Source organism: Lemur catta, chromosome 14 (genome assembly GCF_020740605.2).
Source record: "Lemur catta isolate mLemCat1 chromosome 14, mLemCat1.pri, whole genome shotgun sequence".
Classification (NCBI taxonomy): Eukaryota; Metazoa; Chordata; class Mammalia; order Primates; family Lemuridae; genus Lemur; species Lemur catta.
The window spans coordinates 18361776-18377446 of record NC_059141.1 but is presented as its reverse complement, the minus strand read 5'-3'; positions in this window follow the sequence as shown (position 1 = coordinate 18377446).

Genomic DNA, 15671 nt, shown 5'->3' with positions numbered 1-15671 from the left:
ATTTGTTCCCACACAGACATTTCCCATCTCTGGCGCAGACTGCAGGAGCCACTGGGGCTGGTGGATCCTAGGGGATCTGTGTGACCCCAGAGCTTGTACATTCTGGGCAGGCTGCCTTTGGGAGAGAGGGACAGAGATGACCAGTGTGCTAGCTGTCTTCAATTCAGACTCTTTTCCACCCTGGCCCTTCCCACACTGGCAGCTGCCAAGAGAGATGATTGAGCTGGGGCACTTAGGAGCAGTTGCTTCCCCTCTGTTGGTGTGTCCACCATATTGGGGCTTCTGCAGAGTGCGGAACTCAAAACTTGCCTCTCAAAGACTTGCAAAAGACTAGGGGATGTTTGGACTATGTTCTACAGTGTTGTGAATCATAGATCCTTGTTTACGTCTCATCTGTCAGTTCATGGCTTTCTCCTAACCCACAAGGCTCCTGCCACACTGACCTTCTTTTGGTTTCTCAGAAGCATCAGGGCTTTTGAGAATTTCATTCTCACAACATGGAACTAGCACAAGCTTCTTCCTATTTTTCTCTTGTCTACTCTTTACTTATCCTTGGGTTACTAGCTTCAGTTATACTTAGAAGCAGCCTATGAGGGTTTTTAATAGTTTATACTTTGTTGAAAAAATGAAAAATTTATATCTGAATTATTTCTCCTACTAGAGATTTGACCTTGAAAAAAATTGCTTAATGTCTAAAGCTTTAACTCTCCTTTTGCATAAATGAGAATAATAATTTAAATAGCTAAAGAAATGTAAAAAATAATAAATAATGTAATCCAAGGAATTTCTTGACAAGGGAAAAGACAGTATAATTTAAAAATCTTCCCAATGGTTGATGAAATAGAGTATTTATATAGGAAAAAATACACAAACAAGCAACATAACCACATTGAAAAATGTCTATATTAACACGTTATAATATTTTCAGTATGAACCACAAAATACAGGAATAAACCATCCTGTTTATCCCCTGATGTGAGGATAAACCATCATCAGCCACAATAATTATGGTACTATAAAATTTGCTGGGTGACACAATGCAAAATAACTAGTTTTCTAATGGACTTGATAATCCCCAACACACAAAAAGATGCATGAATAAACTTGTGCTCGCTGGAAACCTCCAAGAGACAACTTGACAATGAACGCTCAAACTGGAGAAGCTTTGCAAACTCCGGAAATGGGTGAGTGCAGGGAGTTGGTATGAGCCTGAAGGGGCCGAGGGCTCTGAGTCAGCTGGGCTCTCAAAGTCAGTCATGCATAGGGTCCTGTACAGGAGAACTTCTACACTGAGGAGTGGTGCAATACAGACAAAAGAAAAAGTCCAGAAATATTGGAGGAAACAAGGGCTAAGAGTCATCAGAAAGTAAGGAAACATATTTTGAACATCACCCCAAAACAACAGAAGAGGGTACTCTAGAGCCACCAAGTGAGGGGAAAATAATCTAATTATATAATGAATAACAAAAGGATTAAGATAAAATCTTATACAAAGTTCTTAAAAGAAAAAGGGAATAAGTAGCAGAATAATATTTCTACATCGATAAAAGCATGCCAGAAGAACATGACCACAAAAGAGACTAGAATTATAACACATTTCAAAGAAACATAAACTACATAAAGATAATGACACAGCCCATAACATATGACATAAATCATAATTAGAAACACTTGGACGTATGTTAGATCCTAATAAAGAATTATAAATAAAATTTTAAAAATCATTTCAGCAGTCAAAATTAACTATGAAGGAACACAAGAGGGAATTAAAAGGCAAAAAAAGATGAAGAAACATAAAAATGATTTGAGAGGAAGTGGTAAATTTAAAGATATGCAAGAAGCTTCAGCATGATATAGTAGGTATCTCAGAAGAAAAACAAAAAATATAGAAACAGAGTGAATAATAAAAATTACAATTATAACTTCTTTCTGAAAAAATGAGGTTTAAAATTACATGTTAAAAAGGCCTATTGCATAATTATGAAAAACTAACCCAGAATGACCATATAAATATATACTGAGATATATTTAGTAAATTTGCTAGACTTTAAAGAAGAATAAAGAGAAAAACAAATAAACAAACAAACACAAAGCACCTCTGAGTATCCCAAGAAAGTTACCACAAGAGTTATAAGTGAAGGAAAATCAGCTTATCATCAATCTTTTTTCCAACATTTTATTCCAGAAGAAAGTGTAGTGACACTTTTAATAGTCCAAAGGAAAAAAAAATATGCAATCCAAAGATTTTGTATCCAGCCAAATTTACTTCCGAGTATAAAGATGGAAGGTAAATTATTATTAACAACTCATTACTCAGGGAATATTGTTCCCATGAGTTCTTCTAGAGACTTCTACCAGAAAACTAGCTCCAGATCATCCAAAACAAATACATACAGAGACATTAACATAAGGGCATGGATACAGAAATGAAAATAATTTTGATTATGTTTATAAATAGTCACCACAATTTTTGTGTGTGTCTATTAAATATGCTTGATTCTTGATAGGGAGTACTCTTAGAGGCTTAACTTAATGTGGGCAAATAAAAGGTAAAAGTGAATTGTGATGGGCTGTGAGAGACCAGAGGGTACACAGACTGTGGGCACTAGGGATGGCACTAAGTTTGAAATGAACAAAACAGATGGGTAGAATAACCAGAGTAGTCATACGGACAAGGTTCCAAGTGCTGGGAGAAGACAGGTGGAGACCGGGTCTGTTAGAGACTTCCTGTAGAGAGTCTCCTCTCTCCCTGCTGGAGTGTTCTCTCAGCTACAGGTTGAGATCTGAGGGGCTCGCTAGAACAGAGACTCCAAAGTGGGAGGCAAGAGGCCAGATGGATTGTGGAAAAAGGAATCCTGAACAAAGAGTTTAGGAACCAAGGAAGACAACAGCAAACCGGAAGTAATCTAGAAAGATTTTTCACACAGAGCATTAGAGTGTTCTTAACACTCCTTTACTTACGAACGTGTACATAGCTCACAGGAATATCAAGTTGTTTTAAAGTTTCAGAATTAGTTTCAAAACTGTGGATTGATTGGTATCTAAAAACAGGAAAAGGCATCTGTCACAAAACCAATAGAAAGTGTATATATAGAGGGAAATTTATTTTAAAGATTGGCTCACACGACTGTGGAGGCTGGCAAGTCCAAAATCTGCAGACGATGCCATCCTGCTGGAGACCCAGAGAGAAGGTGCAGTTGGAGTCTGAAGGCAGTCGGCTGGCACTCTTGCTTGGGGGAGTTCAGTCTTTTTATATTAAGGCTTTCACGTGATTTGGTTAAGGCCCACAGACATTACAGAGGTAATCTACTTTGCTCAAAGTCTACTGATTTAAATGTTAGTATTGTCAAAGAAGAATACCTTCCTAGAAACACCTAGATTATGTTTGACCAAATATCTGGGTACCATGACCTAGCCAAATTGGCACATAAAATTAACCATTACATCATCCTAGATTATGACAGCACCCCCGGTTTAGTCAAGATTTGGGATTGGAAATACACTAGTCATGTGGTTCTGAAGTGGAGATTCCTGACTTCTGAATGACATCCTATGACTGTTGCTTCCTGTCCTTCCATATCACTTACATGCCACTTGCATTTTACCAATTATGCAACTCATTACAATATTCAGGCCTTTGATCTTATCTTTTCCCACTGTCTTTATGCTTATGTCCTACTCACTACTTTTACCTTGTTAGGTTCTATGATCCATTATAGTCTGCTGTGCAAACACCACAGAGTATCTAACCCCTCTGTCTCCATTGTTCTCAAATAGGAAAATTCAAATCCGATTGGACCTCTCTATATGTCAATTATGGCCAAACCTCTATTTCCAGCTCTGACTTATACTAACAATTTCAACTGACTCCTTAGCATTTTTGCTTGGAGAGAGGGCATTGCAAACTTAAAATGACCAAAATATAGCAACCGATTCCCTCTATAAACTGTTCTTCTTCCATCTTCTTCACATCAATAAACATAGCCACCATTTGCTAGCCAATCGCTCAATCTAAAAATATTAATTCCTAAATTACTTTTTCCCTCAACTACCACAGCAAAGTCAAACATTATCAAATTCATTGAACTTTTAATTTATCTGCTCCTAGGTACCTCCACTACTATCGCTCTGTACATGTCATAATCATCTCCCACCTGGAGTACTGCAATAGTCTCCTGACTAGTCTCCCTAGTCCTAGTATTGACCTTAATTCTTCCTGTCCATTTTTCTCTGGGTAGCTAAAGTGATTATTAGCAGGATAAATAAATTTATGTGATTACCATTCTTAAAATTCTCTAGTGCAATCTCTCATGCATTGACGGTGTGAATGTAAAATGGAATTGCCACTTTGGAATATGGTTTAGCACTTTCTCATAATGGTAGACATACACCTACCATAAACTGAGCAATTGCACTCTTGGGTATTTTTCAGAGAGACATGAAAACTTATATTCACATAAAAATCTGTACACACATGTTCATAGAAGCGTGTTTGTGATAGCCAAAAGCTGGAAACAATCCAAACATCTTTTGATTAGTCAATGGATAGATACACCATAATACAATCATATAATGGAAAACTAACAAGCAGTAAAAATAAGCTATTAATACATACAACAACTTAGATGGATCTCAAGGAGTAATAAAGTGTGGAACATGATTTTTGATGTTTGGCTGCTGACACTTTCAAGCCCCATGACTCTTTCTTTCTCTCTTGCCCTATATGTGGGTAAGCAAATAAGAAAGCTAGAGTTTGCTTTGCTTTGATGCTTGTGGAGAGTTTAAATCACACAAACCCTGGGCTGCATGTGAGAACCCTCACCCCAGTCCCACTCCCTAACCATGATAAAAGGCAAAGCCAGTTGCTCCGACTTGTGGGCTCACTCAAGCCCAATTTCAGACCTGCTTGGGAATATGCCCTGCTCTCCCCAGAAAACCTCATTATGTGAGCATTAAACATCTTCATAGCCTTTTGGTTGGTGTATGGCATCCAAACCAAATTTTGGATCAGGTGTCCCTTTCATCTCTGTAAAATGACCATAACACAATTACATGACACTGAGTGAAAAAAGTCAACTGCAACATGTTACATATTATATGAATCCCTTTATATGACATTCTACAAATGACAAAATGATAGTAATGGGTAATAGATCAGTAATTGTGAGTATAAGAGGGTAGCATGAAGGAATTTCTTCGTGGTGATGGAACAGTTCAATATCCTGATTGTGGTGCTGGTTATACAAACCTATACATGTGGTGTGATTTTATAGCACCATGCACGCACACACACACACAGAATACAGGTAAAACTGATGACATCCAGTCTGTACTTTAATTAGTAGTATTGTATCGATGGAAATTTCTTGGTTTTTATAATGTGTAAGTGTTATCATTATGTAAAGCTGGTGGAAAGGCAGACAGAAACACTCTCTATATTACTTTTCCAAATTCTTGTCAAATTATTTGAAAACAAAAAGTAAATCAAAGCAAACAAACATTAAAATATACTCTCCAATGTTTTCAAACTTCTTATAGCAAAATCCATAACTAGACCTTGGAGTTTCTACATCATTTGTCCCTGTCTTCTTTCTTAATTTTCCCTTTTGCCTACTGAACAGATATATCAGTCCCTCCTCTGTTAGCTGGAACATACCAGGCTTGTCCTTGTCTCGGGCCCTTTAGAATAGCTTTTCTTTCTGTCAGGAATATTCATTCTCCTTCTAGATTTTCATTTAGTACTGGGGAAAAATACCAATAATAACAATACTAAGAAAAAAAATCATACAAACTTCCTAACTCATGTCATTCACAGTGCAGGGGAAGAAATGACTATTGACCAAGTGATACCAGTAAAAAACAAATGATAAATGCCTATAGGGGCGTGGCACATGGTCCTGTGAGCACGTATCATCAAGAGTCAGAGGAGGCAGGGAAGACTTCTGTGAAGGAGTGACACTTGAGCTGAGATGCGAAAGTTCAGCTGAATTTAACTATGTGCAGAGTAGCAGTCGAGAGTTCCGGAAGAACCCTGGTTGGTGGGTAGAGAGGGAAAAGGAGTGTTGCAAGTAGTAGGATAAAAGTTAGGGACCTGAGAAGAGGCCAGATAATTTAGAATCTTAAAGATGAAATCAAGGATGATTCCACTGGGGTCCAGATGATTACAGACTCTTCCTTGTAAGACTGGATAGTAACTAAAATTCCTCTCTTAGCAATTCATTTTTTTCCCCCCTGTTTAGAGTCTGAACACAGATGGGAGGAAATTATTCTGATAACTCAGTGTAAATTATGTCTATGAAAGCAGGTTGTAGAGTGGGGAGCTGTGGATGCTTTCTCTTATGAGATGCCTGAGTGAAGGGAGCAATACTGGGGTGGGGGCTACTTCTCACTCAGGTCCACAGAGGCCCTTTCAGTGGGAGCAGGGGGGCAAAATATCTCCCAGTCGCTCCTATTGGCCAAAGTCTTCCTCTTTTCCAGAGAGCAGGGACTCACAGATGGGACCTGCGGGTCAGGAAGTGGCAGCTCCAGCTGCCTCCGTGTGCTCAGGAGAACGAGCGGGAGCTCAGGCCAGTGTGACACGGAACGTCTGCAGAGCTGCCATGGTGTCTGCGCTTTTGCATTTCCATAAATTACCTCACACAGCAAAAAGCCATGGCTCAGAACTCCTGAGTAGTTGTAAATGAGAATGACATTAGATTTGGCCCACGTTAGCCAGACTGCTGAGCAATTATATCCACATTATGAATCTAGATTTCAACTTCCTCCATCTCTTTGGATTCCTTGATTTGAAGTGTCACAGTTTCTTTTTTCTTTCATTTTTTTCCTGTCCTTTCTCCTTCTCTTCTGTTTCCTCCAATCCACCTTCTGCCCTTTTCCCTTATTCTGAAAAAGAAAAGCAAAGGTGTTTGATAACCCAATGACCATTGTGTATCTTGTAGCCCCTAGTGTGACCATCACCCTCCAGTTTCCAAATCTCAGATGATGGATATCCACAAGTACATGGATCACTTATACTTTCAGAAATAGCTAGAAACTTCTGTCCTTCAGTTTGTCCAGAAAATATAAGCCTCCTCTCACCTCTTATATCACCCCACACATCTGTTTTTCAAACTCCTGCCCCTTTAGTCTGTAGAGCCTTGGATACAACGGCAAAATTCCTGTCTGTGCCTGATAGCCAATGGCAGAGGGAGGCAGTCCCATGTGCCCTCGGCCTGGACTCCCTAGTTCAGTGGGATGGGACAGCAGGAGGTCAAGGGCTCACTTCACTGAGTGGGCTGCATTTTCTAGTATAGTGATTGATCACTTCCTCTTATAAATTAAGGAAAAGCTCCTTAGCTGAGGCCAATGACTTATTAAGAAGTCTTGCAAGCAGTAAATCCTTTCACCATTCTCTGGGCAATAATGGCATTGCTCAAGTCACAGAGAAATACAGGACTGCCCTTTGCTGAGGTAACAACTTCCTAAAAAACAAAATTTTACTTGCTGAAGCCATAGCAGGGAGGACTCTGGGTGATGTTTGCATCCTGAATCCACAGCCATATCTTCCTCAGATCTCACTTAGCAGGGAGTCTCGGGGGACTTGGAATGAGATTCAGAACTGGACTGTTTGAAAAGGCTATACTATGGGAAAATGACTCCTTAGAGTGCCCAGTTGCACAAACTGAAATGCTTAGGTTTTGTCTTGTTGGGTTTTTACTCAGGCAGGGTAAAAACTGACTGTTGACTGGTGCAGGAGGGATGGAAAGAGGAGGGGACAGCGAAGAATAGGGGGTGTCTGTCCCTGCCCAGTTCTCTGGTCCAGTTTTGGTCCCTGAGGAGACAGTGGTTAAGGGGGACAATAAAAGAGCTATTTTAATGTGGGCTTTGTGAGTCTGTGGCCAAAGCAGGGTCAGTCTGCAGCCCAGAAGACAAACTGCTGTGTGGGGCTGGGACAGGACAATTTTTCCAGGGCTACAGGAATCCCAGTGTCCCCTGTTTATTGACTGAGCACAAGAGTGTCTCACAAGCAGCAGAATCTGTAAAGACTAAAAAGGGATCTTTTTGAACTTTAGCACAGATTTGGGGATATTATTTACTTTTTCTTTTTTGAGTACTGATGTACAAAAGAGGTGACTTCTTCACCCAGATTTCAGTCAACGTGAAATCTGAGAACAACAGGGAAAGGTTTCAAAATCATGTTGATAAAAGTAATATTTATTGATTGATTAGTTTGATCCAGGCCCTCTGCAAGGCACATTAGTAATGTTACCTCCTTTAATCCTCACAGAAAACTTGTCATACAGATGTTTTAATTCCGTTCTTTTCAGATGCAGAAACTGGGACTCAGACGCAGTCAGTCACTTGGCCAAGGCTCATAGCTAGTAATTGGCAGGCTGGGAATCACAATTTAGGGAAACTTAGACTTTGTTCTCTACCAGATGGCCTCCCACATACTTTATAATGGTGCTGCTACCCCTGAAAATAATTAGTTTTGTGATATTTTAGGTCCAAGTAGTGCTGGACCTAATTCTATGAGGAACCTGAATTCACCTTCTACTTCTGGCAGACAACTGAGAAAAAGGAGGTGTTGTCATTTAGAGGACATATAAAATCAAGGTCTTTGCCACTTACAGTCAATAAAATCTTCACAATGCATTTTCCGTGGCTGTTCTGGATAAATTCCAGTTGGAGCAATTAGTTTTAATGCCTTTAAATGTCCCCAACACTTTTAGCTTCTTAGTGTATTCCAAGTGTCCACCTAATTTGTAGTACATGTCTGACCATGAACTGTGAATGTCAGTATCCTCCAAACTCCAGAAAAGAACACATCCTAAGGAGAAAAAATAATGTAATCAATTTATTGTAGGTTATATGAAGGGTATATATGAGGAATACAAACTCATGAGGGTGGAAAGGAGGGACAAGAGAGAGGAAGATACAAATGAAAGGAAGGGGAACTAAAGAAGAAATAAAATATAATCATTATAATTATAACCGTAATCATAGTAACACACATTTATTGAGTGTGAATGCTTATTATGTTCTAGGTCCTATTGTAGGAATTTTCAAGTATTAATTCATTTACTCCTCAAAACAGTTCTATGAGATTGGTATTTTCCCCATTTTTCAGATGTGCAAAATTAGGCAGAGAAAATTTAAGTAACTTTCTCAGGCTTACTCTCTATTAGGCAGATGAGTAAGGATCAGAAGCCATGTAAAATGGATTCAGATTCTGCATTTGTAAGCAATGTGATATAAAATCTGATTGCATGACCAACTTTATGTATGTTTCATTGGGGTAAAGAGATGGGGAGATAATTGTTTATTTGTGCCTATTATGCATTAAACAAGTCTCCTAGCCTTAAATATCTTTCGCACTGGGCTATCAGTGATAAATGAAATGCCTTAAAAGATGTATTTCAATCTGGGCATCGTGGCTCATACCTGTAATCCCAGTGCTTTGGGAAGCCCAGGGTAGGAGAATTTCTTGAGGCTAAGAGTTCAAGACCAGCCTGGGCAACATAATGAAACCTATCTCTACAAATAATAATAATAATAATAATTAGTCAGGTGTGGTGGTGCACACCTGCAGTCCTAGCTACTGGGAGGCTGAGGCAGAACGATCACCTGAGCCCACAAGTTTGAGGTTACAGTGAACTATGATTGCACCACTGCACTTCAGCCTGGGTGACAGAGTGAGATCCTATCTCTAAAAAAAAAAAAAAGAAAAAAAGAAAAAAAAGTATTTCATTGCGATAACTAAGGTATAATGTGTTGTTTCAATGCAAACACTATACAGTTTGCTGTGCATATTGAGTAGCCATGAGTATGTTTTCTCTCTTCTCAGTTATAAAAATCAATTGATAAATAGGAAGATGCACCATTGATAGTAAACATGACATGGAGAGCCCAGCTTAGACCAGAGGATCAAGGAGGACTTTCCCTATGGAAATGGACTGAACTCTCACCTAGTGACAAGGTAAGAACATGGGGGACGGTGGATTTGCTGTAGCAGGTCTAGCTTGAACCACTCATCAAATGGGAGACCCAGCCAAGAAAACCCCTAAGCCTTCTCTCTGTGTAGAGCACATATCACAGGCAAGAAATTAAGTCAAGAGATTGTATTTACCCAGTCAGATAACTCACTCCTTTTGTAAAAACAAGAGTAAAGGGTAGACTCAGAGAGGATGGGAGCCATACTTTCATACCCCTTTTCTCATTCTTGGGATCAAAAAAAGCAGAGTAAACAGCACTCCCCCATGAAATCCTACAGTCCTTTTCAACTGACATGATATAAGAGAAGATATTGATGAACAGACACAAAGCTAGAAGTTAAAATGAGTCACTGTGGAGGGACTGGAGAGGTTCTGTGTGTGGATATCAATTGAAGAGGCCTAAACTGTGCATAGATCTTTTTGGGTGACCAGAACACAGCATGAAGGCTAGATATGACTGTGGGGTATCTGAGTGTGATACCACCTACATGTCACAAGTTTGAGAGGAGACCTGGGGAAACGCTGAAGATAATCTTTTCTCCTTTTGGATTTTGACTGTTGGTGTCTGACTCTAGTGTAAAAAGTAAACCACTGTCTGGCAAATGAACACGCTTGAAGCTCAGACTCGGGGGTATGGGGGGGGCATGGGCAATATATATAACCTGAATTTTGTACCCCCATAATAAGCTGAAATTAAAAAAAAAAAAGATCATATTATATTATTAAGAAATAACAACTGCAGCTACCATGATTTCATATATTTTTCTAAGCAGCAATTGACAGTTATTTAGTTACTTTTGTATATGGATACTAAATATATCTGTCATAATAAAGCAATGTGTAGCTAATCTGGCAGTTAATAATTTTCAAGGTATTCAATGTAATATTGTTAATATATTGGCTACTTTGGGTGACAAGGTACCCAGGATATAACATGTCATTCCCTAGTTATTCATTGCCAGTTTGTGATGATTAATTACAACCAAGTACAAAACTTACAATGAAATATTCGTGTTGTTTATAATAATGTCAGTAGATAAAAGTTAAGTTGGTATTGTAGATGCCATTAAACATTATTCAGATAGGAAATGAAAACTGTTGTGAATGTAGGAGGTCCAGTTTGCTTTGCGCTTTCCTTTTCAGATAAGATTTTTTATTTGAATCTAGCCATCCCTCCAAAATTCATATGTTGGAACTTAACCCGCAAGGTCATGGTTTTAAGGAGTGGGGCCCTTGGGAGGTGATTGGGCTATGAATCATCTGCCCTTATGGATAGGATTGATGCCTTATAAAAGAGCTTAAGGGAAAGCGTTAGTTCCTTTTGCCCTTCCACCTTTTGCCATGTGAGGACACAGCATTTGTCTTCTCTGGAGGGTGCAAAAACGAGGTGCCCTCTTGGAAGCAGAAAGTGAGTCCTCACTAGCCTCCAGAACTACCCAGCCTCCAGAACTGTGAGAAATACACTTTTATTCTGTATGAATTACCCAGTCTTTGGTATTTTCTTATAGCAGTAGAAACATACTAAGATAATTCTGCAGTCTCAACTGGTGAATCATCTCACTAAATATTCTTAACCATCAGGTGTTATGTAGAGATTTTTCTTTTAGGAATTTATATGCATTGATTATTTTGAAATTATACATTTATTAAGGCCAATTGGTATCTTTTTTCAGATTAGCACTGTTATGCATTTCGTCAAAAACATTTGTGTACACATTTGATGAACTCTTTTGGCAGGAATGATAATTTCAAATGACAGTGTATGAATGGATTAATGGGGCCACGTCACACACTTATAATAGTGTATTTTGGCATTTACAAGCTAGCAAGCATTGAGACCTGTGAGCTCTTCATTTTCTTTTCTTTGATTTATGTGGACAACACTTGGTAACTCAAAATAGGTATATGTGCTTGAGATGCCCAATTAAATAGAGAGGGCGAGGTGGGAACATTTTCTATTTTTTTGCTATATGACTACTAAATGTTCATGTAATAAAAAGGCACTGGTTAAAACCATTTTATTTTTATAGGTTCTGTGTGTTAGTGAGTTTGGACTCTTTTTTTTCTCTCTTTTTTTCTTTTGTTCATCTGTGACTTCTGACACAGACAAATTAGAGGGTTGGTAAGCAAACAGAACCAGAATGTCAGATTTTTAAGATCCTTGGAGACAAGCTGGTTCTTAGGTTACAAAACCCTCTGATTGTTTCAAGGTGACACAGTTAGAAGTAGAGTAGAATTTAGGACTGAGTTTCTTTGGACTCTGAGGTATTTCCTTTATATAGCCCTTTTAGTATATTTACCAAAATGCAAATGAGGGGAACATGGCTTAATTTATGTAACCAGACCCTATTATGTGGCAAGAACTGCACTATGGCCCTGCAACACAGCTATGAGCATGACAGACATGAGCTCTGACTTTGGCGTAAGACATTAAGACACCAAACATTACTATAAAAGCAATAGGAATCTACTGAAGGATTGGAAGCCAAAGTTTGACAGCTATGTATTATTAGACTCCTGCTGCCTACCTACAGGACGGAATAGGCGAACAAGAGCATAGTCAGAGAGTATGACAAAAGATGAACCAGAGTTATGATGTCAGAGATGGAAAAGTGTTTGGGAAATATATTTAGAAGAGTGAAACCATAATTTGGTGTTTACTTGGAAATGGAGGAATTTAGAGAGGAGTCCAAGGTAACTTCTCAGTTTCTGAATTCAGTGGCCTTGTTGATGGTGTCCATTTTCACTGTGTGGAAAAAGAATGTATTCAGTTCTGGTGATACACTCAGAGAGAGACGTCCAATTAGTAGTGGGATGTGAGAATTTTGGCATAAGCTGTGGAATCATTAGAATATGGGTAGTTAATGAAGCCGTAATAGTAGAAGTGTTAATCAATAGATTAACTATGGAATGCAAAGGAAAAAGGTTCAGGGAATAATAAGAAAGGGGTAGGAAAATGACTGAAAATCCTGCAGAGGAGACTGGGCACTGGGCACAGAATAAGGGGGAAAAAGCCAAATGGTCAGTTTATGAAAGAGAGAAGAGTCAATGGTGGTAAGGAATGTCATAGGATAAGAAGGATAAGGGCCGAAAAGAGGCCACTGAGTTTTGGCAAGAATTTATTTTTGACTAAGGAGTGAGAAGTTTCTGTGACGTTATGGAGGGAAGAAGCTGGATTATAGTGGGTTGAAAAATACACGGCTACAACAGATGGGCTGATTTTTCAAGAACTTCCTATTTGAAATGCAGTAGAGAAATAAGGCTATGGGGGGCTATGAGATCTGTGGAATGCGTTTTAACTATTTAAAAGAATGTTTAGATAAATGGATGAAGATAAAGCAGTGGAGAGGCAAGCAAGCAAAGTGCCAGATAGGACAGGTGGAGAAGATTTAAAACTCATAGAAGGAAGGATTACCTTTGGAAAGAAAATGGACATATTTTTATTTTTTCTGAAATCAGACAGAAATAGGAGAAGATGTGTGCTGCTGGAGGCCATCTTACGGATGATGTGCTATTATGTTGACATTTTTAAAGACTTCTACTTTCTTCTGGGATTTGGGGCTAGCAGCAGGTAGTGATAATGGGTCACAATTTACACAAAGGATTTCCTGTGGAAAGCACAGTGCCACATGTATTATTCCTCAGTCCTTTCCCTGTATGTAATTTCACACACCAATATAAATTCTGCAAAGAAGAAGATTGTCACAGCCAGCAATAAGTGCAAGACCTATCATTGAGAATCCTTCTGATTGGTTTGATACTAAACATATTAGACATCTTTATAAATGCAAGGCCAATACATAGATCTAATCTCATCTTCCTCTGCAGAGTTTTATGCTTAAGACCATATTGAAGGTGGACCTTCTACTCTCCCCTTAAACTTTTCGATTCAGAGTTTTTATCCATAAAATGGGGAAAACAATATAAACCTTGCAGAGATATTGTGAAGATCAAATTAGAAAATATTTGGAAAAGCTTAGTAAGTACACTTCAGTTACAAGAAAATGAAACCCAACACCAACTACCTTAAATTAAAAAGGAAATATGCAATTAGGGAATGAGGCTATCTCATGGAATTCAAGGATAGGAAATCTACCAGCCTTGGGATCAACTGGACCCAGGGACTTCACCATCACCAGGATTCTCTCCTTGTCTCTTGACTCTGGTTACCTGTCCACAGCTACTTCATTTCTTCCCTCTATTTTCATGTAAAATTTCTCCTTCCATTTTTCTGGTTCTTGGACAGAAAATGTGGTCACCAGTGATTCCAGATCTTTATTATTTCTCCCCTGGACATTGAAACCACAAGAAAACTATTTTTTCAGTACAAAAAATGATGAAAACAGAATAGTATAGTTTGCTTTTAGTGTCTAACTTGAATCAACCAAGTGTCAGCAGGTGTTCACAATAACATGCTGCAAACTTGTGCTTACTCTATGGTAGGCAAGAAGTTGAGAGTGGGGGCTATTTTGCACAAAAGTGCAAATTTGAACAAAAGAAACAAGCTATTATTATATAAATAATGATGGGCCATATCAGTAGATGATATTGGTGCAATCATATTTAAATAATTTGGTATGAGAATCATACACATTGTATTAATAATCTATTATTCTCTGGTTCCTATGCTTTCCTGGATTGTTTTTGTTTTTAGTGTCAAATGAAATGGACCTCCCCCACGTCCTTTTTCTTTTATATTTTATACTAGCATACTGAAAATGCCCTTTCCTGCTATATAATTCCATAATCTCTCTCTCTTTCTCACCCACCAGACACACACCAAATACGCAGCATCCCTCCCACCCTCTTTTCTGTATTTTGCTCTGGTTAACAACTGCCCTTCTCACATTCTTCTCCCACTGGCTGGGGTGTTCTTGGAGCTCCTGCTAAGAACTGTTATTCTGAAGGACACCAAATTATCCATACAGGTAAAAAGATCACTATGACTCACTAGCCTGCAGGAAATTCAAAAAATTCCGCCACTTGCTTCTTTAATTAAAAATATAAAAGAGATTAAGTATAATTCAGAAGCAATAATAAATTATAAAGCATTCTTGCATACATGGTCTTAACTAAACATTTTGTTTCTCAGGTATACTAAGCTCATTCTCTCTTACAAATCTTTGCAATTTGTGTTGACTTGAACTGGCATGTTGTCTCCCCAAAGCTTAGTACAGCTCCTTCAGGTTTCTGTCTCCCTTCTTCTGAGACAACTCTTTTTGATTAGAGAGAACCTGTGGGCATTGCCTGTCCCATTAATTCTTCCTTATTGGACTTCCCCACTAGAATGTAAGTTCCAGGAGGCCAGTGTTCTTGTCTGTTTGCTTATCATTGTGTCCCCAGCATTTAGAAAAGTTCCTGACACACAAGAGCATTCAAAAATATTTTTCAAGACATGTAAAGATAAATGAATAAATCAATCAGGGCCTTTCAGAAACAATGTAAAGAAAAAATAGGGATGAAAATCCCGACTGTATAGCAAAATAACCTACATTCAAAGAGGTTTTGTGACAAACCTGATATCATACCACTGATAAGAACTGAGAGAGAAGGGAACAAGCAGTGATCATATACTGTTTTTCCTTTCGTATAGCACACATTGCAAACACAGTCTCACTGAAGGCTCACTGGAGCTCCACAGTAAGCATGTAAAGAAAATTGGATTGGTATATGGGCCTGTGAGTCACAGAAACCAGG